The sequence below is a fragment of the Empidonax traillii genome, unplaced genomic scaffold (assembly GCF_003031625.1).
Source record: "Empidonax traillii isolate 1590-97213 ecotype Southwest subspecies unplaced genomic scaffold, ASM303162v1 scaffold170:size2694500, whole genome shotgun sequence".
NCBI lineage: Eukaryota > Metazoa > Chordata > Aves > Passeriformes > Tyrannidae > Empidonax > Empidonax traillii.
Window position 1 is genome coordinate 1,866,488 of NW_020955363.1, and position 27,407 is coordinate 1,893,894.

At 40.6% G+C, this 27,407-nt stretch overlaps 1 protein-coding gene and 1 long non-coding RNA gene across 2 annotated transcripts in view; one reads left to right on the forward strand and one right to left on the reverse strand.

Moving 5' to 3' along the window:
* The window catches only part of LOC114058394, a 350,005-nt gene that overhangs the window by 50,974 nt on the left and 271,624 nt on the right, over positions 1-27,407 (reverse strand). The gene's annotated exons all lie outside the window — the stretch shown is intronic.
* SLC7A11 (solute carrier family 7 member 11) overlaps positions 15,469-27,407 on the forward strand; it is a 90,639-nt gene continuing 78,700 nt past the window's right edge. The window contains exon 1 of the mRNA XM_027885716.1: positions 15,469-15,704. The gene's annotated coding sequence lies outside the window, so the exon portion shown is untranslated. The remainder of the gene's footprint in view (positions 15,705-27,407) is intronic.

Genomic DNA, 27,407 nt, shown 5'->3' on the forward strand with positions numbered 1-27,407 from the left:
CCCAGTGCCTAGACTACACAAATCAAAGGGATCCATCATGAGAAAAAAATGTTTTTAAAAGGCATGTGAGGAAGGGGATTGTTTCAGGAGAGTTAAAGGCTGACTAATGAATTTATAACACCAGGAATTGGCAAGACTGTCTGTGTTCTGGAACTGAACTCAACCTGTGCAGCTGGAGGCACAGAAATAACTTCTCCCTTTTATCTTGCCTTTGACAGCTAACAATTTAATCTTCTCTGTTTGCTGTGCAGGTCTGATGCTTTTCCTGATTAGTGGATTATGGGAACAGAAAGCTCCTGTGCTTGCAAGAAAATTACTATGATCCTCCTATTGTTTGTGTGTTATGAATCAAGATAATCTTTCAGATATTAAACAGATGCATTTAGATACTGAATCATTTGCTGCTGTTTTAATAATTGTGTGCTGTTCTAATCACTCAGTTGTGCACCCATGTTTCGTTTGGGGGTCACCTTAACACAAGGAGGTGTCATATGAACAATAGCTCGGTGTGCCTCTTTGATCAGCCAGTTATGCAAAGTTTCTTTATTTCCTTTTCAAAGAAAATTCAAGATGTGAGAGGTTTGCAGGAGTCTTGGCTGATTCAGGGCTGGCTAATGTGTAAAACAGCCTTGGGCAAAACCATGGTCTCTTCTGATTCTTCTGTCTCTTATACCAGTGTGAAAAAGTTGGGCAGGAATGCATGAGAGGGCAGGAGAGGACTGGAAGGGATGGTATCTGCATTTTCTTCAGTGCCTGCTTGTCCCTGGATGACCGTTTGCAAAATGAGCACCATCTTCTCCCCTTTGACAAAGTGGAGATGGTAACTCCTTCTATAATAAACACTTGTTTGTTTATTCACAGTGACATCCTCTTTGTCATTTCAGTTGCCCCTTTCTCATCACATCTGTTATTTTACAGGAGGTTCTTTTTTCAGTTTGGTGGCTAGTGGAGAGAGGAGAGGAAATGAGCTCTCGTACCAGGGAGGGAGGCCCAAGCTGGCAGATGTGCAGCACCACTGGCAGTGCAGATTGTCCAGGCACCATCGGATACTGTCCAGGCACCATCGGATACTGCTTGAACTGCTGGAAAGTTTAAAGAGATTGGTCCTGCTGATGGGTGAGAGGCTGGACATGAGGTGCAGTGTGCACTCACAGCCCAGAAATCAAACGTGTCTTGGGCTGCATCCAAAGCATCGTAGGCAGCAGGTGGAGGGAGGTGATTCTGCCCCTCTACTCCCCTCTGGTGAGACCCAACCTCCAGTGCTGCATCCAGCTCTGGGGTCCCAGCACAGGAAGGACATGGACATTTTGGAGGAGGGTGACCAAGTTAATCAGAGGGATGGAGCACCTCTCCTATGAAGAAAGGCTGAGAGAACTGGGATTGTTCAGCCCAGAAAAGAGAAGGCTTTGGGGTGACCTAATTGCAGCCTTCCCGTATCTGAAGGGAACTTACAGGAAAGATGGGGCACAACTGTTTACAAGAGCATGTAGTGACAGGACAAGGGGGAATGGGTTCAGATTGAAAGAGAGTAGGTTTAGATTAGATAATAGGAAAAAAACCTTTTCATACAGTGGTGAGGCACTGATGCCCAGAGAAGCTGTGGATGCGCCATCCCTAGAGGTGTTCAAGGCCAGATTGGGTGGAGCTCTGAGCAACCTGGTTTAGTTGAAGGTGTCCCTGCCCATGGCAGGAGGGTTGGAACTAGATGATCTTCAAGGTCCCCTTCCAGCCCAAACCACTTAATGCTTCTATGAAGATTCTATGGTCATGTTTTACTTTAGTCCAGATGGAGGCTTAATATTCGTCAAGATGTGTGTTGGGTTGGTAGCTGAGGCTGTTCCTGGCCTGCCCTGCTCCTTCTTGAAGAGCCCGCAGGGCTGCTGTCACTTGTCCCCAGTTATCCCCACTACCCCCTGGGCCCCACAGAACTCCTGCTCACATTTACTTGCATAGATACCTGCTTGTGAAGGAGTGCAGGCCTCCTTTGTACCCTGTCACCCTCTTTATTTGGGTTAGATGCTTTAGAGGTAGGTGCATTAGTATTCATTCACTGGCTTGTTCCTCTCTGCATCTCATTTTCTTGCTTTTCTAAGGGTATCAGCTTCTATGGGAAGAGAAGGTGGACAGCTGGCCCCACTAGAATTGCTGTGCGAATTGGCACCATATAATTTCCTTGTTTATGCTCAGATAAACTTTGATTTCTATCAGTCTTATTGCTCAGATTGTGTGAATAAAATCTGACAGTGTAACAGAGCACTTGACAAAAATAACTTGCCTTAACCTAGCTTGAATTCATTTGTCCTTTAAATAAAGGATCAAAAGAGCGTGCCAGTCCAAAATCGAATTGCCGTGTTTGTAGACCCTTGCTTGCTCTATTGCCTATCTCTCTCTGTGCTTTTTAGGGAGTCTTTAAGTCCCAGGAAAACCACTTTTACTTGCATGCAGCTTGACTTCCTCGTTGGTTTAGATTTCTAACCCCAAGGTAGCTGGAGCTCATACACACACCAAGTCTAGGAAAACTCATTGCCTTTGTACCCTTGTTTATTGTCATTAGTATGTCTCTGATACGGAGGTTAAATATCCAGATGGTCAGAAAGAGGCTCAGCTTTATGCAAAACTGTTCCTTGTTCTTGAAGGGTAATGGATTATTATTGTCTATCACCTTGGCTGGAACCATCCCTTTCTCCATCTTTTCACCTCCGATATTGCACTGTCAGAAGAAGGAGCGCAGTGGGAACGTCACCAGTTGAGAATGCTCAGTCCAGATAATTTTGGTTTTGTGGCTTAACATACAGTGGTTTTAAGTCTGTGCCTCGCTAGTTTTATACATATAGACTGTTAGAGATTATGAAGGTCTTGGGGTATGGCTTAATTGTTCTAGCAAAGAATCAGTTTGAGCGTAAATCTCATCGGTCTCTTTGGTAGAGTCCCTGTGCTTCTGAGGAAAATGTTTGACATTTTGGAGAAGAAAAAAGAAGTACAAAATGCAGGCAAGCTGTTGTCTGCGTATCATCTAGGGGACATTGCAGATAAAGCAGCAACACAATCTATTTATTTATGCATGTTGTCATATTCTTTTTATTTTTTATCACTTTTGAAGCGGTTAAATCCTTGAAACAAGTATAGTTTATCTGTTATTTTTTGTTTGGTTGGTTGGTTTTTTAAACAGTGTTCAGTTCCTCTCTTCAGCTTTCATACTTACACCTCAGACATGTTGCAGTGAAGAAATTTCCTTTGGCTTTGCTCTTTGGTTATGGTCAATTCAGCAGCAGTTACAGCCAGGATATGCTTCTTACCTCATACAGCATATATGATAGCTCTTGAAGAAGTAGATAACACTGGGCTATTTTTAGAAAGTCCCACTTATAGTTCCATTAAGTCTTTATTTCAGTAGCCTGCAACAGAGATCAACAGAAATCACAAGACTGGGATCAGAATTAGGAAGAATATTAGGAAATGGAAACTTTTGTTACCTCTCTCAGTTGTACAGAGCTCACAAGGAAGGATACCTTGCTGAGGCTGCTTTTCCTACCTACCTCTCCAAAAGCAGTTCTGAAATAACTTTAATTGCTGTTGTACTTGGAGAAAGTGATTGAAAGCCTCTTTGCAAGTATATTTTTGTTAAACAGGCAAAAAACAAGGCAAGGACACTCTGAAACTACTTTCCATTTTGCCATTTAGCAATAAAGATTACTAAACAGGCAGCTTACCTTCAGACTGTCTCTATCTTAGATGGCTGCAACTCATGGAAATTCACTGAAGTTATTCCTGGTTTACAGCACTGTAGGAGAAGAGTCAGAGAATACTTAGCTTTAAGAAAATGGAACAGGTTTGCAGTTCACCAATACCTGGCATTATGTATTCCTAGAACCTTAAAAATTATGTGTCTTGTAGGATGGCATTTTCTTGGTCAGAATGCTGCTAATGGAATTTGTTGTAGAAATCAGGAACTCACACCATTCAAATGGTAAACTTTCAAGAATCTGTCACATAAGTGCAGTGATGTTTGGACAAGAGTACATTTTTTTGGTTTTGTTTTTTTTTTCTCAGCCTGTACTGCTTGCTTTCGGAGCTTTTGGATTTCCACTACCATGGCTTCCATGACACTGTTCGTAGAAAAGAAACAGAAACATGCAGGTGACATCTAAACTAGATGAAAAGTTGTTATGTGCCAATACTACTTATGAGTACTTTGTACAGTACTCAGTTCTTCATAGGTCTGGAAATGGTGGGATATAGTCTCTTCTCAGCTACCATTGAAGCTGACTTTGTTTGTGGACATGAGCTTCCTTCAGAAATCCTTCATGAATCTTTTTGGTAATATCAGTATCCATCTGGTAGACCAAAAATTGAATCAGACTGGAAAAAACTGTTTGGGATTACTGCATGGGATGTGTGGAATCATCTGCGGATCTGCCACTGCCTGTGCTGTTACTGCTACTCTGCTCCAGATCTGCCTGAGCAACATGATTCGGATGCTCCCCTTTTCTCTGTTTCTTTTTCTCAAGTTGTCTGTTTTGATTGTGCAAGTTGGGGTGAGGGCTTAAGGAAAGTCATGTTGTGACATCATCAAAGCTCTGATTTATGTTAATAACAAAGTATTTTCTACCTGTGAAGGAAGCGAATAGGGAGCAGAAGTTACTGAGCACTTGGAAGTATGTTTAGCTAACAAAATTGCATCCTTTTCAGAAATTTGCTTCTCTGACTAGCATCTAGTAATTTCTTGCATGTCCCCAGTGTCCTGCTGGTTATCTCGGTGATTTTCCTACATTACTTGTCCACACAGTTCTCTTCTGTTGCATAGTTAATGGAAACCTTTTCCCTGTATGCTCTCTTTAGCCAGCATTTGTTTTTACCTCCTGGTCTGGGTTATCCAGGAGGAAATTGTCAGTGGACAAACTTGTAGCTTGTTTGGTGCCCCTTCAAGAATGCTGCTGTTGTTTTCTGATTATTTTGTTTTTCTTCCTGCGGTAATTTACAACAACTGCTGCCCCTGAAAGTAGAGAGCACAAAGGTGAGCCTATAATTATGGCTAAAGGCAGATCTCTGGAATGTTGAGCTTTGGCATAGTGCTGTGATTTGCATCAGAATTTCAAACGAGTCAAGTCCATGATATAGGAGGAACAAGGCAGGAGCAGGAGTCCATAACCAATCAACTAACCAGCACAAACCCCTGCTTGATCCAAGAAGGGATCAGAGAAGTGCAAACACAAAAGCTTTCTCTCAAGAAATATTTGTGGATGACAGCTAGAAATTTTCTTGTGCCATTGTATCTAAGCATAACTGGTTGAGGTTTGGGGGTTTTTTTTGTAGGAAGTGTATGACTACCTGTTCACCATTGTTTCTTGAAAGGTAGCTGTCAACCTGCTGGGAATTACAGAACAGAATAATAATTTCAGGATTATCTGAGCTTTGCTGGATGATGTTCCTTTCCTAATGTTTCCCCTGAGCTTTGTTTGAAGTCTTTTGTGAGTCTTTTTCTTAGATGGAGAAAGGGGAAGAAATACTTGTTTTGTTCTTCTAGCAATCCCTAGATAGGAGAAGGGTTATGAGTATTAAATGTTCTATCTGGACTTATTTTCACTTATTTACTGTTGTCATTTTCCAATAAACACTTTGTTGTAATGACTGTTACTGAAAGCTCTGGCATGAGATCTCTAGAAGTGGCAATAAATATTTGGAGCTTAATGCTGAGCCAGTCTAAGGGAGGGCAGTGTTTCTTGTTGACTCCAGGAAGTGCTCTCTCAGACTTTTGGTATCTGCTCGTCTTTCTGATGAAATCTGATGGTCTTAGTGTAACTGAGATGCTGAGAGTGTTTGAAAAGTGAGAATAAAAGTGGGAACTGAGTTATTTGACAGTAGATCTGATGGAGAGGGAAAAGAATAATGTTGTAGGAAAGAAGATATAATCTTAAATATTTACCACTCTGTCATCATTGTCTCTGGAGTGATTTAATATGGCATAAAAAATAAAATAAAAAAAAGTTGGGCCAGGCACACTTTCATTTTATATGAAAAAATAAATTTAGCTGCAATCTGGTAAATGTTTAGGAAAGTAACAGATATTGTCTTGTATAAAGAACCTAAGCTCAATATCACTAACTTTTTATAAGGACCTAAATTTGTGCTTTTATTATATGTTATAAATAATCTTGTCATACCTATTGGGTCCACATGCAAATAGAACAGGAACTCTTTAAGGAACAGAGTTTGAGATCAGTGTGCTCAGGGTTCCACATACTTCCATATCCTTACTGTGTTTAGTTTTTTCTTCCCTAAAAAAGTTTATTTCCCCCTTTTTTTGTAATGGCTGTCTTTTCTAGGGTTACTTCTTTGGCTCTCATTCAGATAGATATAACTAAAGAACAGTCTGTTGCCTTCAGAATATTCCTCTTAGAGCTCAGCAAGGATACAGTCCCTGGGATACCAACCAAAGTTGTCCACTTGTTTTGGCGGAAGAACAAAGTGTAAAATAATTCTTGTAATTTTATGTGTAAATGATATTATTTTGTGAGTGAAATCAGGTTGCAGTTCAGACTTTTCCTGCTAAGCACACAGCTGTAGAAATTAATAGGTAGTTTCTGTACTGCTCACGTACAATTGGAAGCATGTTTGTGGTCCAGCATTCTCTGTAGCTCAGTACAGAATTCCCAGTGAGGTAGAAGTGGGTCTTGAGTGGCCAGTGACTGATTAAGACCCCACGGCTCTTACCACCTCCTTGGACCTGGGATTAGTAATTTCGGGCAACTGGTGCTTAAAAGCACAAGCAGTTTTTGGGCATGACAGAAGTGAAGTTGTGATCTGTTCCCAAGTTTCAGGTGTCAAAACGTTTCACAAGGCAGTGGCCAGCCTAACTCAGTGTGCTGTCCCAAGAGCTACCACTGTCAAAGGCACCCACCAAAGCCACTCTACCACTCCCCTCAGCAATTACGCAGAGGAGAGATAATAAAATAAAAGGTTCATGATTTGTGGTAAGGTCTGGGAGAGATCACAAGCCAGTTACCATCAAGGACAAAACACAATGAACGAGGGGATATTAATTGAATGTATTACCAATCAAAATTGAACAGATAATGAGAAGTAAAATAAATCTTAAAAAATACCTTTCCCCCACACCTCCTTCCTTCCCAGACTCTACCTCCTCCCCCCTGAGTGGCACAGGGGAGACAAGGAAAGGAGGTTATGGTCAGTTCATCACATGTTGTTGTTTCTGCCGCTGCTCAGGGAGAGGAGTCCTTCCCCTGCTCCAGTGTGGGGTCCCTCCTACAGGAGAGAGTGCTCCATGAACTTCTCCAGTGTGAGTACTTCCTATGGGCTACAGTTCTTCATGAACTGCTCCAGTGTGGGTCACTTTTCCATGGGGTCCAGTCCTTCAAGAAGAGCCCGTTCCAGCGTGGGTCCCTAAGAGGGACACAAGTCCTACCAGAAAACCTACTCTAGCATGGGCTCCACTCTTGATGGGTCCAGAGGTCCCTGCCAGGAGCTTGTTCCAGCATGGGCTTCCCACAGGTTCACAGCCTTCTTTAGGGCATCCACCTGCTCCAGTGTGGGGTCCTGCCTAGGCTGCAGGTGGATCTCTGCATCCCTGTGGTCTTCCAGGGGCTCCAGAGGCACAGCTGCCTCACCATGGGCTGCACCACGGACTACAGGGGAACCTCAGCTCCGGCACCTGGAGCACCTCCTCCCCTTCCTTCTCCACTGACCTTGGTGTCTGCAGAGGAAAGGAATGTGATGTTTTTTGCCTGCTTTTGTTTCCATTTTGTTCCAAGGCATATTACTGTGCAAACTTTGCCCAAGCTTCTGCACGTGAAGAAGACCTCATGTACAAACAGGCAAATGTACAAACAAATTGGGAAAAAAAGCGAGCCCCTACTGAAGTAGTTATTTTAAAAAACCTAATAATAATAATAAAAATAATCAGTGAATTCATAGTAGAAATATAAAAGAATAACTATTAATATCTTGAAGATGCTTATTGAGACTCTAGTTCATGTGTGGACATAGATCAGTAAGCATTAAATTTATTATTTTGGGTTAGTCTTAGAAACATACCAAAACACTGCTATTGCATAAAAGGACACATGTTTAGGGGTGAGTTTGTGCTTGAAGGAAGGACTCAGCCTTTGTGTGGAGCTTAAATCTCCCTGTGCCCGTGAATTCTCCCCCAAATCTCTGACCTTTTTGAAACCTGGAGGAAATTTGCAGGTAAGACACAAGTTGGACCTTAGACAGAGCAAAACCACCCCACTCTGCTGGGGCTTGCTTCAAGGATGGAGAACTACCATCTTGGTCCTTCAGCTGGCAGCTCAGGCTTTGTCAGGAATGCAGAAGTGAGTTAGCATTGTACCCCTAAAGCTGCTACTGCCTGTATCAGTCTGCTCCATCCCAATTTTGTAAACTAACTTTGATGTCAGGTTACCTTAAAATGCGGGGCTGGAAAGTGGGATGAGTTAGGAGTTGATTCATGAGTGGATCAGACATCCCTGCCTTGGGGGCAGCAACATCTGTTAGGCAGGTGGGGAGGAAGGCGGGGAGTGGTAGCAGCTTCAGCTGTCTAATTTTCATCTGCTGCTGCATGTCTTGGAGCCCTGCGGTCACAGGTTGCCCTTCATTAAAATCTCCTTCCCAGACTGAGAGTTGCTGCTCGTTGTTCTCAGTGAGGCTGAGGTTTACAGGATCAAAGGTTCTGGCTTTGCTTGACATGTGCCCACAGGCTATATTTGCTTATTGCAAATGCAGACTTCTCCTAGTAGATGAGCTTGAGCTGTGTGATGCTTTCTCCAGCCTTCAGCACATGAAACTCCAACAGCCCCCTTTTCCTCCTGCATTTTCAGTTTTTCTGACATCTTCCCCACCTTACTGGGTTGTCACTAGTTTTCTAAAATGTTTCAGGAAATCTTTTCCTTTTTCATATCTTTAAGACAGTGCTTGTGCAGCTGCAGGCAGCAGTGACCCATCCAAATGCTACAAGGTTAGCCTGGTCACCCTCTTTTAGGGTATCCCTGTTGTTCTCAATGTAAGGATCAGCTATGATGGGCAAAAATCCATGTCAGTCCTTGACACTGTATGCCAAATAGTTAACTTAAAAAATTTAGCTGTAATTTGAATTTGTCTGGTGACTGGTTTTCATCTGTAGGATGATTTCCTGATGTCTTGCAGCCTACAGGCTGAGGAATGCCAATCATCTGAAAAGTCTTGCCAGCCTCTGAGAAATTTCAGTCACAACCAAAGTCTTTATTGTTAAAGGAGAAGTTGCTGAAGTTTGTCAGTTGTGCTTGTATTTTTCTGGATCAACTTCCCAGATTCAAGTAAGATAGAAGTTGATTTGCCTAATGAAATTTATCTGGTGGCGTGCTTCAGGACTTTACCTAAACTACATCTAGACTGTGTGCTGGGGTCAACCGTAGTGTCCTTTGTACAGAAAGGACTAGACTTTGTACTAGATTTTTGGAGTAAAAAACGACTTGGGACACATGCAAATGCAGAACTGCGAGAGCGTATGCACTCCTGCCAAGCATGGTAATACAGATGTAGCTCAAACCTCTTCTGTTCCTGCTTATGATGACAAAAATAACGTTGCTAAGTAGTACTACCTGTCCTCCTGGTATGAAATCCATTAAAAAGAAAAGACAGATGCTTGTTCTTGTCTTTTATGCTGGAGGGTAGTTGTACTGGAAGTGGAGCTAAAAGAACCTTGCTGTGGGATGTTGTGGCAGTACGTGCTCAGCCAACATGAATAATGAGGAAGAACGTCAGAAAATTGAGGAGATATGGGTAAGTGGGACAAACCATATTGTGAAAGGTTTCATCAGAAACTGAAATTTTTCTCCTTGGTTCTCTTTGTATTTTTTTTTTAATTGTTTTCCAGCCGTTGCATCTTATTTTTATGTATTAGCGAGTGAGAAGCGCAGAGATAGTACTGATGGTACTCAGCTCCTGCCAGAGGGTAAAATCTGGAGTGGAGCTCTTCTCAACTCCCAGCCACTCTGAGCAGTGGAAAATTAAAGATGCAGGTGGCCACAATGGTGCATGGTGGGCGTGGAGGTGGGGAAATAGCAGCAGTCCCAGTGAAGCACATCCTTATACTTTAAAACTTTATTCTGTCAAAATCCCCATGCTTTTCTTACAGCTAATTCATATCCCAATGTTTTTGAAGCTATGAGATTATTATTCTTTTAAGATGGCAAATCAGATATACCTTGGCACAGAAAAACATTAGTCCTGATGTATCTCTTCACTAATTTTTAGTCTGCCAAGAATGAACCAAGTAGAAGTACAGGGGTAAATTCAGATTAATTATGCACTAAGTATACTTGCACGATAGTTTGGAAAAATCTGTTCAAGTTCCCCAGAAGAACTTGATAACCTCTGAAATAAAATGTTCCACTTCTCTATTTGGATCTGCTCATTTTCTCTTCCTTCTTTTGTAGAACCCCCCTAAATGAATAAGTGGTTGTTTGCTGTCAGTTGATTTAGACTATTAGCTAGATTATTTCATTATCCCAGATTTATTGAATCATTTGGCTTCTAGAGTAAGAAATATTTGATCGGGTTAGTATGTGTAACTCAGGCAAGTCTCCATTTAATGTAGGAGTTGGCATAGGTTTGGGCCAAATTTTATTTATTGGGGTGGTTTTTTTAGTATAAAAAGATGTGAATAAAGGTCATCAGATATTCAGTCTGTTTCTATCTCTCTGAAGTGAGTACTAGGCACTGCATTAGTCAGATGTGGTGTGCTTACTCCTTCAAGTGCTTTCCCTGTTCCTGTCCTTCCAAGTAGGGTGTCTCTTTCTTGTTCTGCCTAAGATTAATGGATGAAGATAACCAAAACATCTGCCAAGCCTCCCGTGGGCTTGCATGGAGTTTAGGGTGCAAAAGGCACCACAGCCATGGACAGGCTTGCACTAGACTCCCCGAAGACTCCTCCAAACCGCTTTTCCATGAAACCCTTGCTACACATCGAGTCCCAGCATGTCTAATTACACTGTGCCAAGGGATTAAAATCCACAGGAATGACCTGCCTTGGAAGGAGGGTGAGGAAGAGAGAAAGCATTGCTATTCCCAAGTCCTGAACTGCCCAGCAATTCTAACTCGTTCTGTCCTATCGGTCTTCCCCAACTTTTGTTTTCATACATTCAGCTTTATGTTTTTTCAACTTCTTCTCTAAGAACTGTTGCTGGGGGCCTGCAAGTGAAGTTGTCAACTAAATGTTTTCTTTATCATCTCTGAAGGTTTTTTTATTTCTTATGCTCCATCCTTTTCCCCATTCAGATCTGTTGTTCTGAGCATGTGCCTCAGGGAAGTGTTACAATAACATACCGACTTCTGCAGCTCCTGCCTCTCTCCTCTCTCTAACAAGCACCTACATGAGTGTGAGACCCAGAGTTGTCAAACGTTTGGCTTTAAACTGAAAGAGGGCAGGTTTCATTTAGGTACTGGGAAGAGGGTGGTAAAACACTGGCACAGGTTGCCCAGAGAAGTCGTGGATGACCCATCTCTGGAACTGTTTAAGTCCAGGTTGGGTGGGGCTTTGAGCAACCTTATATACTTGCAAATATCCCAGCTCATTGCAGGGGAGTTGGACTAGGTGACCTTTAAACCCACCTTTCTAACCCAGAATGATTCCGAGATGATTAAGCAGGAGGAATTTCGATTATCTTTGTCTTATTCAGGAAAGAAGTTGTGAGTGCAGTGCCTTCAAAAGTCATGAAGGAACAATTAAATCCTGTGCAGGCAGAATAGCAAAACTGTTCAGTCTCTGATGGTTTAGTCTCTGTTGTGGTGTCTTGGAAATAGTATGGGTATTTCTGCTAAGCACTTTGCATCATTAAATACTGTAAGCTCTTTGCGTTATTAATTGTCCTCACATTCTGTGAAGCAGGAAAACAGCCAAAGGTGCATAATCTTAATTCCCAGTCCCTTTATATAATTTAAATAGTATTCAGTGACCTTTAGCTGGAGTATGATTTTTCAAAAGCCTTTTCAAAGTCTATTTTTACATGACATCCATACTTTCAGTTGAGATTTTGCCAAGCTTAGGGGAAGGTCAGGACATTATATAAAAGAGATCATCTTGCTTCTAGAGGCACTCCAATAAAGAAATAAAATAGATCAATAAAGCATGTTGAAACCATTATAATCCAGATTTTGGAAATTCCTGTTAGCAGAGCACTTGTGGGTATTAACAGAAAATATGTTTTCTTTAAGGATGAGTGGCTGCAATATCTGCTGTCACTCAGTGACTGAGAGCTTTCTCAGAATGCAGATATCTTGCCCAACTCAAAAATGTGTTGTCCAGGTGGCAGTCTTGATATGTGCCTTATTATGGACACCCTGGTAAAAGGAGAAGTATGTCAAAACTCCAGCTGCCCTTCAACTAAGCTAACCCCGTTTTGGAAGCTTGGAAATTTTTCACTCAGATGTTTGTGTCTATGTAGTCCTGATTAGAAAAAGCCATTTTCCCCTCTATTAAGATAAAATGCCAAATTATTCAAACTCTATTTCCTTGAACATACTGATGGACAATAGGAGATACATAACTAATAACAAAATTATCAAATTTGGTAATATGTTTTTAGTGATCCAAACAGCAAAATTAACTTCTCTATAAAACCAAAATCCATAGCAAGGGAATTAACCAGGGAGAAAGAAAATCCTGAAAGTGCTTAATGCTTGACTTGTTGTGGCATATTTCCTATTAAAATAATTTAAAAAAATCCGATTTTCTTCTGCAGTATTTTCTAGCTTTTTACCTTTTATAGTCATAAATCTTCAAGAGTAACTTCAGGAAATTGATAGAACCAACAAAAAGACATCAGTATTTGCTTGTTGGGGTTTTTTTTTAAGTTGTACTGGATTTGAATGGATCCTGTATAAAATATAGTCCATAAGTTGGCCATATTGAACTACATCCTAGGCTGACCATCCATATTTCAAAGAAATGGAGAAGAGCATAGAAATGTGGATAAAAGTAACTGATTTACTATTTTTTAGGAAAACTATTCTATCATGCATTGCTGAGGTAAGAAGGAAAATCCCAGGTGTGAAACAGCTGCCACACAGTGAAATTCCTTAGCTAAAATAATTTTCAGGTATTAAATGAGCTTAATTTTTTCTATAGAAGGTTTTCTTTAAATTCCTCCCCTTGTGATGCTCACAGAAGCAAAACAAATGACTAATATCTGGTGAATTCTAAAGTAGGTAGACAAAGCTGTTATAACACTACACATTTATTTGTTGACTCTGTTACTAGCCAGAAGTGTTTTGCTGAGCACTGGCATGTTGGGTACCTTGTGTGGTAGGGCTGGTGTTAGTTTCCTATAGCTCTGATAATTATAAGGGAATGAGGTCTATAGAGCAATAAAATTACTTCTCCTGCAAGGTGGGGATGTTTTCTCCTGAGCAGATGTTACAGTTTGTTATGGTATTTAATAGCTGAAGAATTGAAGCTTCCAGAAGAGACCATGGAAGTCTGTGAGTAGGGTCAGCCCCAGTTTCTCTCTGAGAACAGAAGGAACTAAGCAAAATCAAGAAGTCAGCCAGCCCCACTTGAGCACATGGGCTGTAGGCAGGAAGTTTAATGTATTTTTCCGCTCTCCAATTCATCCCATTATTCTCTCTCATTTTTCATTACTTCTTGAAATTTAGTCATTACACAGAGGAGTAGTTAATCCTAGTGGACATCTGAAGGGTCAGGCATTATATGACGTGCGATGTCAGACCTTGACAAGTATGATTCTGTCCTTCCTCAGGAGACAAGAAGCACATGCATTCCTTTTTTTCTTTTTTGGTGGTGTGCTGGGAGCAAAATACATGATTTGTATGTTTGAGTTCTAATGCTAAATTTACAGTACTGACAGTTGTTAGAGAAGGAGTGCTGTTTGCAGAGTGATCAGACTTGTTCTGGAAATTATTGTCATGGATCTCTGGCTCAACAGTTTCTGAAGTTAATTTTTCTCAACATAACTGCAGGAGCCATTAATTTATGAAGGGATTTTAACTGCCAATGAATTTGTTACAGCTTGGAGACATTCCTAAAGCAAATGCAGTCTGATTTCACATGATGTCACATCCAAAGCATATTCCCTGAAAATAGTCAGACTCTAAGCAGAGGAAACAAATACAGATAACTGGTTTTTGTTTACCAGTTATTAATAATTTTAACCACAAATCTCAGATACTTAAAAAAAAAAAATCTGATGAAGATCTCCAACAAAGATCCTCAAATAAATATTTCTTAATAACTATTGTTCCTACCCCCATAAGCACCTAAAGAAGATAGAAATGAAGCTCATAAATGCCACAGAGAGAAGATCAGCAAAACCTTTCCTGTTTAAGTCACCAGTTGCAAAATGTTTCGCTTTGAAATCGTATCCAAACATGACAGCAGTTCCTTTCTCAATGGTTTAAGTAATCTTGTTTTATTTGAAAGACTTTATTTAATTCCATACTGTTAGAGGGTGATTTGTTACTTCTATTTGTTTATAGGGACTTCTGTTGCAGGAAAGTTTTTAGATGGATTTTTTTGGGGTAGGATTTTATTTTTCTTTATTTTTGTTTTAATTCATTTCTGGAAATCTTTAAGTGTGTGGTCTTGTAAATTAACCTGTGTTTTCATAAAGTGATATGTAGGATTGCAGACCTCCTTTTTAGAAGTGAGGTATAATGATCTATACCTGTAAAGTCAACAAGCTATCCAGCTTGTTAAAAAAATGAAACAATTATTTACCTTTAACCATCCAGTGATACTGAAATACAAGCTTTGCACCAGGTTTTTAAAAATCCAGTTCTACAGTCCAAGGGGCATTTATCTACTTTTTATTGTTGAATATTTTTTTATCATTATGAAAAAATCTTTTTTTTCCTAGACATTTAAAATATAATTGAAACTCAAATATATACCTGAAGGCATTCTGACAGCAATTAGTCACTATAAATAGTATATTTGTGGGCCTCACTTGAAATTGAATAGTATGAGATTATTTAAACTCAACAAGTAGGAATAAGATGTTATTTTTTTCATCTGGAGGAGCATTCCTTGGGAAGGTGGCTGTGCAAGCAGAGATGTCTGGAAGGGAGAATTTGCTGTCCTGAGTGCAGCACTCTGCTGCTCCTGGGTTCCAGGCTATTTTTACTCTGTCTCTCTCTGTCCACCTTGGTCACTGCTGGCTCAGGGACCTCCACCCAACCCTCCATGGAAGTTTGCCCTTTGACTGAGATTGATTTGCTCAAACATAGAGTTTGGTGGTGTGTACCTGAGTAAACTCCATTTGCAAGCAGCAGAAAAAAGGATGAATGTCTGGGGCGTGACTGATCTCATTTTAAAGGTAGATATGTGAAAAAGATCAAATGGCCATGGCCCTAAGAATGTCTCTTTTCTCTGTGGTCTGTTTAACAGAGCCTATGATGCAATCTACAGCTGAATATTATGAAGCCTGCCTTTTGTGACCTGCCAAAGCTTAGTCATCTAAACTGAAATGTTGACAGATAAATATATGTTTTGGGGAAATTCAGAATGGTCATAGACCCGGGAGAAGTAGTAGCCTGAGGAGCCAAAAGATGGGAATATGAACATTCACCTACTGGATGTCCAGGCTTGCTTGAAAATGCTGGCCTCTCTTGGTTTGTCGTATTGCAAACAATTTCTGTTCTCCATAAGAAAAACCATGTCTACAGCCACAGTCATGTAAGAAGCAAACATGAAGGTATGGAATTAAAAATGGTTTGATACAAAACCTGACACATCCTGATTTTCCTGTGTCTTACTGTCTATGCCTACAAGACAAATGAATATTAATGTAGTAGTATAATTACTACAATAGCTATTTCTGAGTATACCCTATTCTTTAAAAAGGTCCCTCTTTCCCTTCACTGTCTTTGAAAGCACGTGTGTGTATTGGTCATAAATAGCTCTAACTAAAGAAAAAAGCTGTGCGTTGCTCTGTTTCAGGATGCATCTGTGGAATAAGACATCTGTGTGTTATTTATGTTATAATGCAGCTCCAATGTATTGACCTTTTGGCTCTAGGCAAGGTTAAAGATGTCTAAGAGTCTGAAATAAAAGAGGCATAAAAATGTCTAGGAGGCTGAATTGCCTCTTAGGTGCAAAACAGCAGCAGTGTCTCAAGCTGAAAGCACATCACTAATAAATGATCAACTGTTCTCTGTTAATAGAAGCAGTTTGAAGCCCTTCATCCAATTTGATACCTGTAATAGAAGTTCTCAGTTTGGCCATTGGTATCTAGATCATGCAGGATGAAAACATGTTAAAAAATGGTGAACTAATGCAGCTGCTTGGGATGGTGAGAAGGAAAAATTAATAAGAGACTATGGGATCAAGGCTGCCTCGCCGTGATTGAAAATTAGAAGTGTTGAGCACTGTGATTTCTTTGGTGGAAATGGAACAAAAGCAATTTGGAAAGCTTAACAAATCTGTCTCCCTGGTGCTCTTTGTAATTCAAAGCAAGTGTCTTCGCTGGTAATATCTGCCAGAGTCTCCTGAAACCCCAGTAGTTAGGGAGAATAATTCTGTTTGTTTTCTAAATTCTAATCTTTCTTTCTTCTCACTTCTTCGGAACACAGGAGTCAGGGATAATATTAGGCAGGAAATGCACTTTGAATGTTACAAGCAATGGCATCTAGGTAACTTTCAGAGGAACTCTGCAGTGTGCCTTGGAGTCATGGATCCCCTTTCCAGATGCCTGGGGGAACATGCCACAGCTGCTGTCTAGTCCAGGTGCCTGGATTTCCTTTTGCTGGACAAGGGATGCAGTTGGAACATCGCCATGGAAGCTGCAGTTTGGTTCTTTAAATTTCGCCTTGTTCTGAAGCACTTTGCAATGAGATCTGTCCTTTTGATACATAAATTTGAGGAACAAACACACCTCAAGGACACTGCTGAAATGCTGTGTGCCCTTTTGGTAATACTGCATTATACAAGTGGAAGAAGAGGAAATGTCACATTTTTCTAAGACAAAATATTGAGTGTCCCAGTGCCAGTTGACTGTGATGGATGATGCAGTATCAGGAGTAGTACTGCCACAAGGAATGTTTTTACAAGCTTGCAGTGTGCAGGCAGTGAAAGGGATAAAAGGGAAGTGATTCAGGTACTTAACTGTAGTGGACACCTGTATTTGCTGATGAAACCTCTGTATGGTTGGCAGATGTGATACAGGATCTATGGGATACCCATGCACAGCTGGAACATCAGCTGAGGCAGGAAGATACCTGAAAGCATTGCAAATGCATGAGACATCAGTGTCTAGGCCCATGAATTCCTCTTAAAGCTGTGAGAGTTTAACAGTGACCTCCTGGCCCTTCTTCTGCTTTATTAAGATCTTTTGTATGACAGGTTCTGATATCCTCTTCCCTTACTGACAGAGTAGTACTTTACATCTGCTAGCACTTTTAAAAAAGTCTTAAAACATCAGCAAGGCCAAATTTGGAGATAAAATTTTGGTTATCACCATTATCAGGGAAGAATACCTCAGTTAACACATTTTAACTGTAGCCTACTTCAAAATCAGAACTCATAATTTCTCTTATAAATAGAAGATATTCAGTTTATATGGGTTTTCAGTTCATAAAGAGGGGCTATGTGTTCTTTAAATTGTTCTGTGTTTTTTCGTAAGATGAGCCTAACTGAGTACATAGGAAAAAATTGCAATAAGGTTTTGAGAAGTTGTTTAAATGGACACCTCTTTGGTTCCGTGTTGTATCAAAACTGTCTTAAAATATGACAACTGCTACAGCTGATAAAAATAGCAATAGCTATGGTACAGAAAAAAGATCATAAGTTACCTTAGTACCTATGCAGTAGTTAACTGCTGGCCAAGAACTGTTGTCTGCCACAGGTGAGTAATAGGTCAATCATTTATGGCTTTGTATAGTCAAAGCAAATAATTCCATTTTATTTTCGGAGAAAGAAATGCATAAATATATGCCAGTTTTCAAATTAATTGTTTCACATTGAAACAAAAACTAATGTGTTGCTTCCTTGTATTCAATATTATTTTCCCTCATAGGACATAAGGACTCTCAGCCTTGCAAGACTCTGTAAAGCTGGGTGAAATTTTTCCATGAAAATGGGGGAATAAAGGCAATATGTGACATAAATAGCTCCTGGTTTTGAACAAACTCTTCGTGTGAGGACTCCTGTTAGGCACGATGTGACCTGAAGTTATCACATGGGAAATTTAGATGTGTGAGGGCCTCATCAAAACACAGTTTGAACTCTCTTCCAGACCAAGTCAGGAAAGGCAGAATTACTCAGGTAAGCGAATACTGCTTGGAATAATACCTCAATAACTCTGTTTGCTGATGAGGTATGAGTTTATTGGCAATTATTGTTGTTGTGCTCTCAGCCCCCCCATTTCGAACCTTCTTTGTACTTCCCAGTTTTTCTTTTTAATTAATTCTTTTTGGTCCTAACATGTAGAAGAATTAAACGAGGCTCTCCAGGCTGCTAGTAAGATCAAAATCTCTAAAATGAACTGGAAGATGGAAACAAAACTCAGTTTGAACAATAAACAAAGAAAAATAATTATGAAGAAGATCATAAGAAGAAGATGAATCCTCAATTACCACAGCAGTCTGGCCATGAAACTATAATAAGGGGGAGGGAATCCACCCTAGCATCTCTCATTTTAATTAAACTGTGCCATAAATTTTACAACCAGATTTGTAAATCCTGACTTTGTGCCTAAGTCTGATTCCAGATTAGGTGATGCTATGTCCCCACAAGTTTCTGTGGATTTATTCAGAATAATTTTGATGTAGGAAAGGACTTTTGTCTCCTGTGCAGACCAAACCAAATGCAATACAAAAAGCCCTGCAGTTGAAAGAAAGCAACTGTGGAACAACAGGATATCAGTATGAGTATGGTAGGTGTTACAATTAGACTTTTTCACTTTATGCACCTTTCTTTAGTGTGTCTGTGGTGATGTTTTGTTGGTAGATAGGAGGAGGTACGTAGACATGAATAATTTGTGCAGCCTCCTGGAACTGGGATGTGCTAGAAGCTCATGAGCTTCTATCTGGAGCCCAAGAAAGGCTATTTGTAAAATTAGAATATTAGAAAAAAATACACAGTAAAAATTTATGCAAGTTATCCTGTTGGGAAATTGTCTTCTTTTTTTGAAAGCTTTGATTTTAGAAAGAGTTGTCCACAGGACAGTCTGAAGATAATAAAGGGCCTTCTGAGAGAAAAAAAACTCATATTGGTGTACTTGCTTTAACTTAATGAGCCTCCACAGCACATGGAAAGACTGAGCTGTACAAAGTCAACTTTGCCCACCCCTGAAATGCAATAGTCTCTTAAGAGTCTGTTAAGAAACTTGCAAGTTTTGGCAAGTTTCACAAAAGAAATGGAGAAGGGAGGGAGGAAGATGGGGGAGCAGGGGGCCTGCAGGAGCTGCTGGTCATTGAGATGCAAGTGTCTTAGTAGAAATTTAATTATGATGCTGTCAATGACACAGTTAATTTTATGAAGTTGCTATGATCCTTATTGATCCTAACTGGACTTTGAATTTGTTGTTTCTTTGAAAGAATCATAGAATCCTTTAGGTTGGAAAAAACCTTTAAGATCATAGAATTCAACCATTAACCTAACGCTGCCATTTGCACTATTAAACCACACTGTTTTACCCTGAGATCTACTTTCAGGATGGCAGAACACAAATAGTCCAGGAGATTTCTAGAGGGCATCAAGAATAACTTCTTGCTCCAAGCACTGGAATGATCAGCCAGGGTGATGCACAGATGATCTGCTGACCATTAACAGGGAAGACATGGCTTTGGCGCATGTTAATCAATCATACAGTGGTTTGGATTGGAAGGGACCTTAAAGATCATGTAGTTCCAACCCCCCCTGCCATGGGCAGGGACACCCTCTACTAGACCGGGTTGCTTAAAGCCCCATCCAAGCTGGTCTTGAACAGTTCCAGGGGTGGGGCATACATAAATTCCCTGGACCATGGCTGTGGGGTCCACAAAACAGTGGAGTTCAAGATCCTCAAAAGAGGGAGGGAGGAGAGCATCAGAGAACAGATCTTGGACTCTGTATTTTCATCAGTGACTTGGATGAGGGGGTAAATGCCTTCTCAGCAAGTTTGCTGATGACAAAAAGGTGAGAGGAGTGGCCAATACCCCAGAGAGCTGTGCAGCCCTTCAGAAGGACCTAGAGAGGTTGGAGAGATGGGCAGAGAACTGTCTGAAATTCAACAAAGGTAAATGCAAGGTCCTGCACCTGGAGAAGAATAAATTCATTACTAGGACAGGCTTGGGGTGGACCTGCTGGAAAGCAGCTCTGTGCAGAAGGACCTGGGGGTCCTGGTGGGCAACAGGCTGTCTATGAGCCAGCAGTGTGCCCCTGTGGCCAAGAAAGGCACTGGTATCCTGGGGTGCATTAGGAAGAGCATTGCCAGCAGGTCAAGGACGGTGATTCTGCCCCTCTACTCAGCCCTGCTGAGGTGCACCTGGAGTGTTTTGTCCAGTTCTGGGCTCTTCAGTACAAGAGAGACATGGAGATTCTGGAGCAGGTCCAGCAGAGGACAACAAAGATGATTAAGGGACTGGAGCATCTCTCTTATAAGGAAAGGTTGAGGGAGTTGGGCCTGTTCAGCCTTGAAAAGAGATGACTGAGAGGGGACCTCATCAATGTCTGTAAGTATCTGAAGGGAGGGTGCCAAGAAGATGGAGCCAGGCTAATCTCAGGGGTTCCAAGCAGTAGGACAAGAGGCAATGGGCAGAAACTGATGCACAGGAAGTTTCACCTGAATATGAAAAAGAACTTCTTTACTGTGCAGGTGACCACACACTGGAACAGATTGTCCAGACAAGTTGTGGAGTCTCCCTTGCTGGAGATACTCAAGGACAGTCTGGATACAAGCCTGTGACATGTGCTCTGGGATGACCCTGCTTCAGGAGGCAGGTTGGACCAGATACCCCACTATGGTCACTTCCAACCTAATCCATTCTGTGATGATGTGTCTTCAAGAAAGCACACAGCTTCTTCAGCAAAGGGACAGCTGAGGTGCCTTTGGGAAGTAACTAGAGGGGCAGAGGAAGTCAGGAAGAGAAGCAGAACCTATCAGGAGATGTCTGTGTGTGGAGAGATGCAAAACATTAGTTCTCTTACATTTTTGCTTACAGATGAATACACTGAGTTGATACAGAGCAAACAGAGCTGGATGTCTGTAGCAATAATAGATGTCCAGTCTGTTCCTCTGGAGATTTGAAAAGGACATGATATCCCAGCAACTGTCCCGGGACTGGGATCTAGATGTTTCCATAGCAGACAGGGCTGTACATGTCTCTTCCAAAGTGGTGCCTTGCCTGGGCAAGAGAGGCAGAACAGAAGACAGGTTGAGGGCAGGCAGCTGGAGCCAGAGCCCTGAACCCCAGAGTATGCCCAGGGCTGGATTTGTGGTGATTCAGGTCTTTGCAGGGCCCTGCTTGCTGTGGCTCCCAAAGAAACTAGCTGTATAGGGTGGAAATTTTCCATCTTTCTCTGTTGGATTTGAAAAGTGGCACCATCTCTCCCTTGCATCAGTGATGAAAAAGCCTGTTATAACTGAAGTGCAAATGCAGACTTGAGCAATGACTTAATACCCACCCTCATCTCCTGTTATATTACCAGAAGAACAATGTAATTGAACTATAACATAATTTTGGAAACTTATCAGTGGGATTAAAGGGAGACCAGAAATATTCTGGCTAGTGTGTGGCTTTCAGAGATACTCCACGTGTTGCAGGAAGTTCTTCACAGGTTATAGCTATGGAATGCATTTTGAAGGAAAGCTAACTATAATTACTTGGCTTTCATGAAACTGCTACTGCTGTGAACTATCTCACAGTAGTTTCAACTGCATTGAAACAGAATGTAGATGGCTTTACAGTCCTACAACTTGAAATAGTGGTGCCGTCATTGCTTGATATTACTCTTAACACAAAAAAATTTACTGCCTGACATAGTGGGGAAAAAAAAAAAAAGGCCAAATGTGTTAGAAACTTCAGTATCAAAAGCTATCCACAGGATACAAGATAACAAGTGCTTATTGTCATGCCATAGCAGGTTCCTGTTCAGCAAAAACCTAGCCTTGGCATCCCCCTGCCAGAGCAGCAAGGTGACTGCACAGCTTAGCCTTTACTCTGGTCGTTCATACGTAGCTATTCCCTTCTGTGGTGGATTTTTCTATATCTTTTCTTACTGTACTTATTACACTTTTAGAAGTTGCTGAATGTTTTGACCTCAGTTGCAGCCTAAGCTGATCCTCTTTCTTTACATTCTATTCTGGTAATATTTACTCTTCTTTAGGTATACTACTGGGCTAGGGGAGACAATTTTAAGTACAGAAGTATCAAGCGCTGGGAATGTGACAGTGACAATTAAATGTTCTTTAGGTTTTTTCTTCTGCTATTCTTTAAACTATCGATGAGGTTTCTGTGAAATTGCAAATATTAATCTTAACATGACATGGATGTAAAAAATGCTTGTATAACATGGAACAGATAAAAAGGCTTCCTCATGGACCTCAAATCTTTTAGACGTGATGTTCATGACATGCAGTGATATGCAGTTTCCAGAAAGAGGATCCAAGTATGAGGCAGTTAGGCAAAAGTGAGGAATTTATCATGTTATTCTCCAACCTTACAAAATGTCCATCTCCCACGCTTATCCATATATAGAGTTTTCAGCAGAGGAGCAGTGCAGAAGCTATGCAGTGAAAAGTAGACTTTAAAAGGGAAATGTTAACTGTTCGCCCGCTTTATGTGTATTTTTGAAAGCAGGCTTTAAAAACAGGATGAACCAAGCTTTAAGCAGAAGATCTGTTCTGCAAAGTCATTCTTTAAAATCCCGAGGAATACAGGGCTAAGTTGTCTCAGTTTCTGTTAGTTTGTGATTGTGTATACAAGATCAAAAGCAGGTGTGGAGTAGACGTGGAGCTCCACATCTTCATAAAACTGCAAATGGTAATAAAAAGTGTATTTTTGGAGATGTTCAGGAATGACATTCTGAAGTATGTTACTGAATATTCTTCCTTTGACCTCTTTTATGCACTGAGTAGAAGTTCCCACTGCTGCTCATCTGCAGTAACAGCATAATTTTTCTCATGTATTTTGTCCTGAGGAGTTGAAAACAGTAATTCATAAGAGGGCTCTGTTCATAGATGGCTTTCACTTAGATAGGTTTCCTCTGGCACTGTAATGCCTCCTAGTTTAGTACTACTGTGACTTTGGAATTTGTTTTTCTTATCATTTGTACTGCTTCGGTGCTGTCAGCAATTTCTCCATTTTACTCCATTTCTCACTTCACCAGTAAACAGAGCAAGGAGCATTAGTGTTATTACAACTCCATTGAGTTTATTGTAACTCGATGATCTTCTGCCTTAAAAAGTACTCTTTTTCAATTTTTAATCTGTAACAGAACTTCCCTTTTATTTTTCTTTATTACTGAACTTATTTTATCGCATTGAATGGACAAAATCTGTAAAAATCTTTTGAAAACTCTAAATCTATATTCCAGCTTCTGTTTCTGTTTTAGGAATTTCTTGCAGTTATCTAGTGGAGGAGGACAAATCTCATGCTTAGAAATTTCTAGTGAGATTTCTCACACAGGAATTTTCATGCTGTCTATAGCTCAAATGGTTGTCATCCTACCAATCTTAAGTAGAGTTGTGTTTTTACGTGTAGAGTTATGTTTTTATTTATATGTCCTATATAAAATACCAAGGATTGAGAGTTTGGATAGAATTTTGTGCACATGCTGGGTTGATACTCTAAAAAGAAAACACAGAGGATTCATTGCAACAAATTAGTTATCTCAGCATCCACCCACAGGTGAAAACGCTGCAGTTTTCTGATACATTACAACTTTTCTCACTGTCACCTCTTGTTTTTCTAAATACATCTATGGCTGTTGCGAAACTAGCAGTGCTTATATGGGTAATGATGTTTTGGGTTTTTTTGCCACTGAGAGTAGCTTCTTGCATTTTTCTTCCTTAAACTTAAGATCTTCTGCCAAATTTTGTCCATCACTGTGTCATAATGATACACAGTGATATTTATGTGTAGCTAGAGGTGCTTGCCATAGACTTGATTTAGCTTCATAGTGTCTTGACATACTTTACTTTTACCCTCCTTGAAGTGTTAAGGGGTAGTTCATCTGGCAAAAACCTCATTCTGCTGCCTCTTCCTCTGGAGCTTGCAATTTACCCCTCCCCTTGATGCACATACACGAGTCTTAAATGGGTTACTAGCTAGTCGTTATCTTGAAGTGGCAGGTGGTAATTGCTATATTAAAATTCTGTGTAACTTATTTGCCATGCAGGACTGCAGCAGAGTTATATGTACCTCACAATCAAGTTGATTAGAGATGCCTTAGGCATCATCTTTTCCAAGTTTTAAAAAATTAATCACACGTAGTTTTCATATTAACTTAGAACAGGGCAAAGGTTGAAAATGAGACAGTTCTTGCAGCACGCTCTACAAGTTCTGCCTCTTTTTATGAGCCCAGTCTAACCTCTGTCTGCCTCTGGTGACCCATACCTGAAAGAAGAAAAGGAGAAACATTGTAATGAATCCACTTTCTCCAGGCAGGGTTTCTATTTCTTGTAAAAAGATGCAAATGAAAAGAAAAAAAATACTGGGGTTGCTGAGCATTCCTGCTGACCTTGCCAGCACTGGAATGGCTAAGGTAACATACGTTGGCATGTGTCATGGTTTGAACACGGTGGAGGTGGCAATGCTGTCTAGCAGAGGTGCAGGGTGTCTTCGTCGTCCGAAAAATGACAAATGGCATAACCTAAACTTGCAAAAGTACTTGGCTGTTAGTGAATCTCTTTCTACACCAGAGATTTTGCTATCTATATTTGGGCTGACAAAGTCATATTCTCCCCTCCACGGGCAGTGGAGAAAAATGGAAAAAACATTTTGTATAGACAGTGTCCTCTCAAAAGAACAGGATTTCCTCTCAGAAGTACACAAATTACAGTGGTCTAAAGAGCTGCTTTTGCACATTAGTAATCGTTACTCTTTACATAGCTGATTGCACCAATTTTAGTGAAGAAGTGGTGGTGTGCTCATCTTCCCACGTTACCCAGGTCCCTGAGTAGAGCTGGACAAGCAAGTGTGTTGTACCTTGTGGCTTTATTTTCCATTGCGTTGGGTCCAGCTGGGTTTTGAGAAGTGACCAAGTCTTGTTGATGTGCTTACATTATAGGTGGGAAAGATGCTTTCCATGTCAGCAAACAGCTGTGGATGGACACTGGCACTGGAGCAGCCACAGCAGCATGTGTGTCCAGCATGAGAAGACGCCTGCGTGTGCCCGTGTACAGAGCGCTCTGAGGAATCTCTGTTGTGTTGGTTGATTTTTATTCATAAATGAAAGACCTAATCTATGCTTCAAAGGGTTTGCAGCCTCAATTTCTGTGTTCAGTTTTGGGCTCCTCACTACAGGAAAGACATTGAGGTGCTGGAGCGTGTCCGGAGAAGGGCAGCAAAGATGGTGAAGGGCACGAATCTGATGAGGAGCAGCTGAGGGAGCCAGGAATGCTTAGTCTGGAGAAAAGGAGGGTGAGAGGGGAGACCTTCTCTCTCTCTAGAACTACCTGAAAGGAGGCTGTAGCCTGATGGGAGTTGGTCTCTTCTCCCAGGTAACAGGACAAGAGGCAACTGACTCAAGTTGCACCGGGGGAGGTTTATATTGGATATTAGGAAATATTTAGGAAAAATGATTCTGTGATTCTTAATACTGCTGAAATAGACGGGACTAGCTAGGGGATTAAAATTAAACATAGGAGTGAATAGCTGTGAATACAAGAAAGGGGATGTGACAGGTGGTGAAAACAGAAGTTGCAGGATCCTCCTATGGTCCACAGTCATTTGAAGGCTAATAATTGTTTTCCTCATTTAAAAAGCAGAATGAAAAAAATCCCTTTTCTTTGTTACTTACATGAAGAAGGTTTTGGGAAAATTAAAAAAATTTTGCATTAGAAAATAGTCTAAAAGAAGCCCCTTTTGCTGTTTATAATTCATTAATATGTAATGATTTTCATAGCAAACAGTGATGCCACAAGCACAAGGTTATGATGAAAGTTATGAGAAAAGCAATTAATATAAGCAAATTACTTATTAATAATGAGTATACTGAATCCAGCAGACAAAGACGGGTGGACTGCTTTCTGCTTAAAACAAAATAAATTGCTTGATAGTCATGTAAAAACAGTGATCAGTGCCATCAGTGTCTCTGCATCTACATGCCGAGATTAGTCAATGACTGTTTCACAGGATGAGATTTTGGAGTAATCATAGTTAAATCACATAGACTCAGACATGCATTTCTTTCTGCACTGCTGTGCAGAAAGTAAATGTAGTGATTGCTTCCCTTTTCTTCCAGGCAGCTTGTGTAGTATGATAAATAAATTTATGGTGTTCCTGATTACTGCTGCCAACTGGTAGAGTCACTTTCGCTGTGGAGGTGGTTTATATTTTCGGGTTCAGCATTTCCGTGATGGTTCATGACAGAGGTTGTCATGCAGCCAGCACATATTTCTTTTGAGCAACTCGATGCAAGAAGCTGCTTATGGACCTTCATCCCTTCCTCCTTCCAAGAGAACATGAAGCTGAATTTTTCTTCCCTTTTATTTGGTTTCCATCTCTTTTTCCCGTGTAGCCTGCATAGCGGGAGTAACAGTAGATTTAGGTATTTCAATGTATAAACATTGTTAGCTTCAAAATGAGGAACTGCCTGATTTACTTTGATCCATAAAATCTGTCTGATTTCTTTTAGTTGTTTAATTTGCTCTTGGATATATATTGAAAAAGTTTGTGGATGATAATCTGCTGAAGTGGTGCTTCTTTTATGTAGAAAACTCTACCTGAATAAGGAGTTTATGATCTCTGTGAGAACTGAATAGCATTCAAATAGTTAAGGCTTTAAACACAGCAAAAAAGTATCTTTTGAAGGATATTGTGTGCTCATCAAGGTCTGAAACATAGATAGGCTCTCTGATGTAAGGTAATTTAATGAAGAATATATTAATTATAGGAAATGGAGAAAAATCCTGCTTATTTTATTATGACATCCAAATTACTCCATTTTTGGAGCCACATCTGAGAGCAGAGTTGGCCCATGTAAAGTTCACTTGCAGAAAGAAGGGCGAGAGAGGATGATATTGCACCAAAGCATTAATCTGTTGATTTACAAGTATAGTGAGATCAGTCTCTCACTGTACTAATGTACCACTTTCTCCTATCTACAGCTCAGATTGGCTTAGCCAAACTTTATACTTTGATAGAGTTTTACCAAAAAACCACAAAATACTACTTATTTGAGGCTTTTCTGGTGGAATTAGTTTGAAATATTTAAGCGCTGCAAAGGTTTCTGACCTAAATGAACAGTGTAAGAG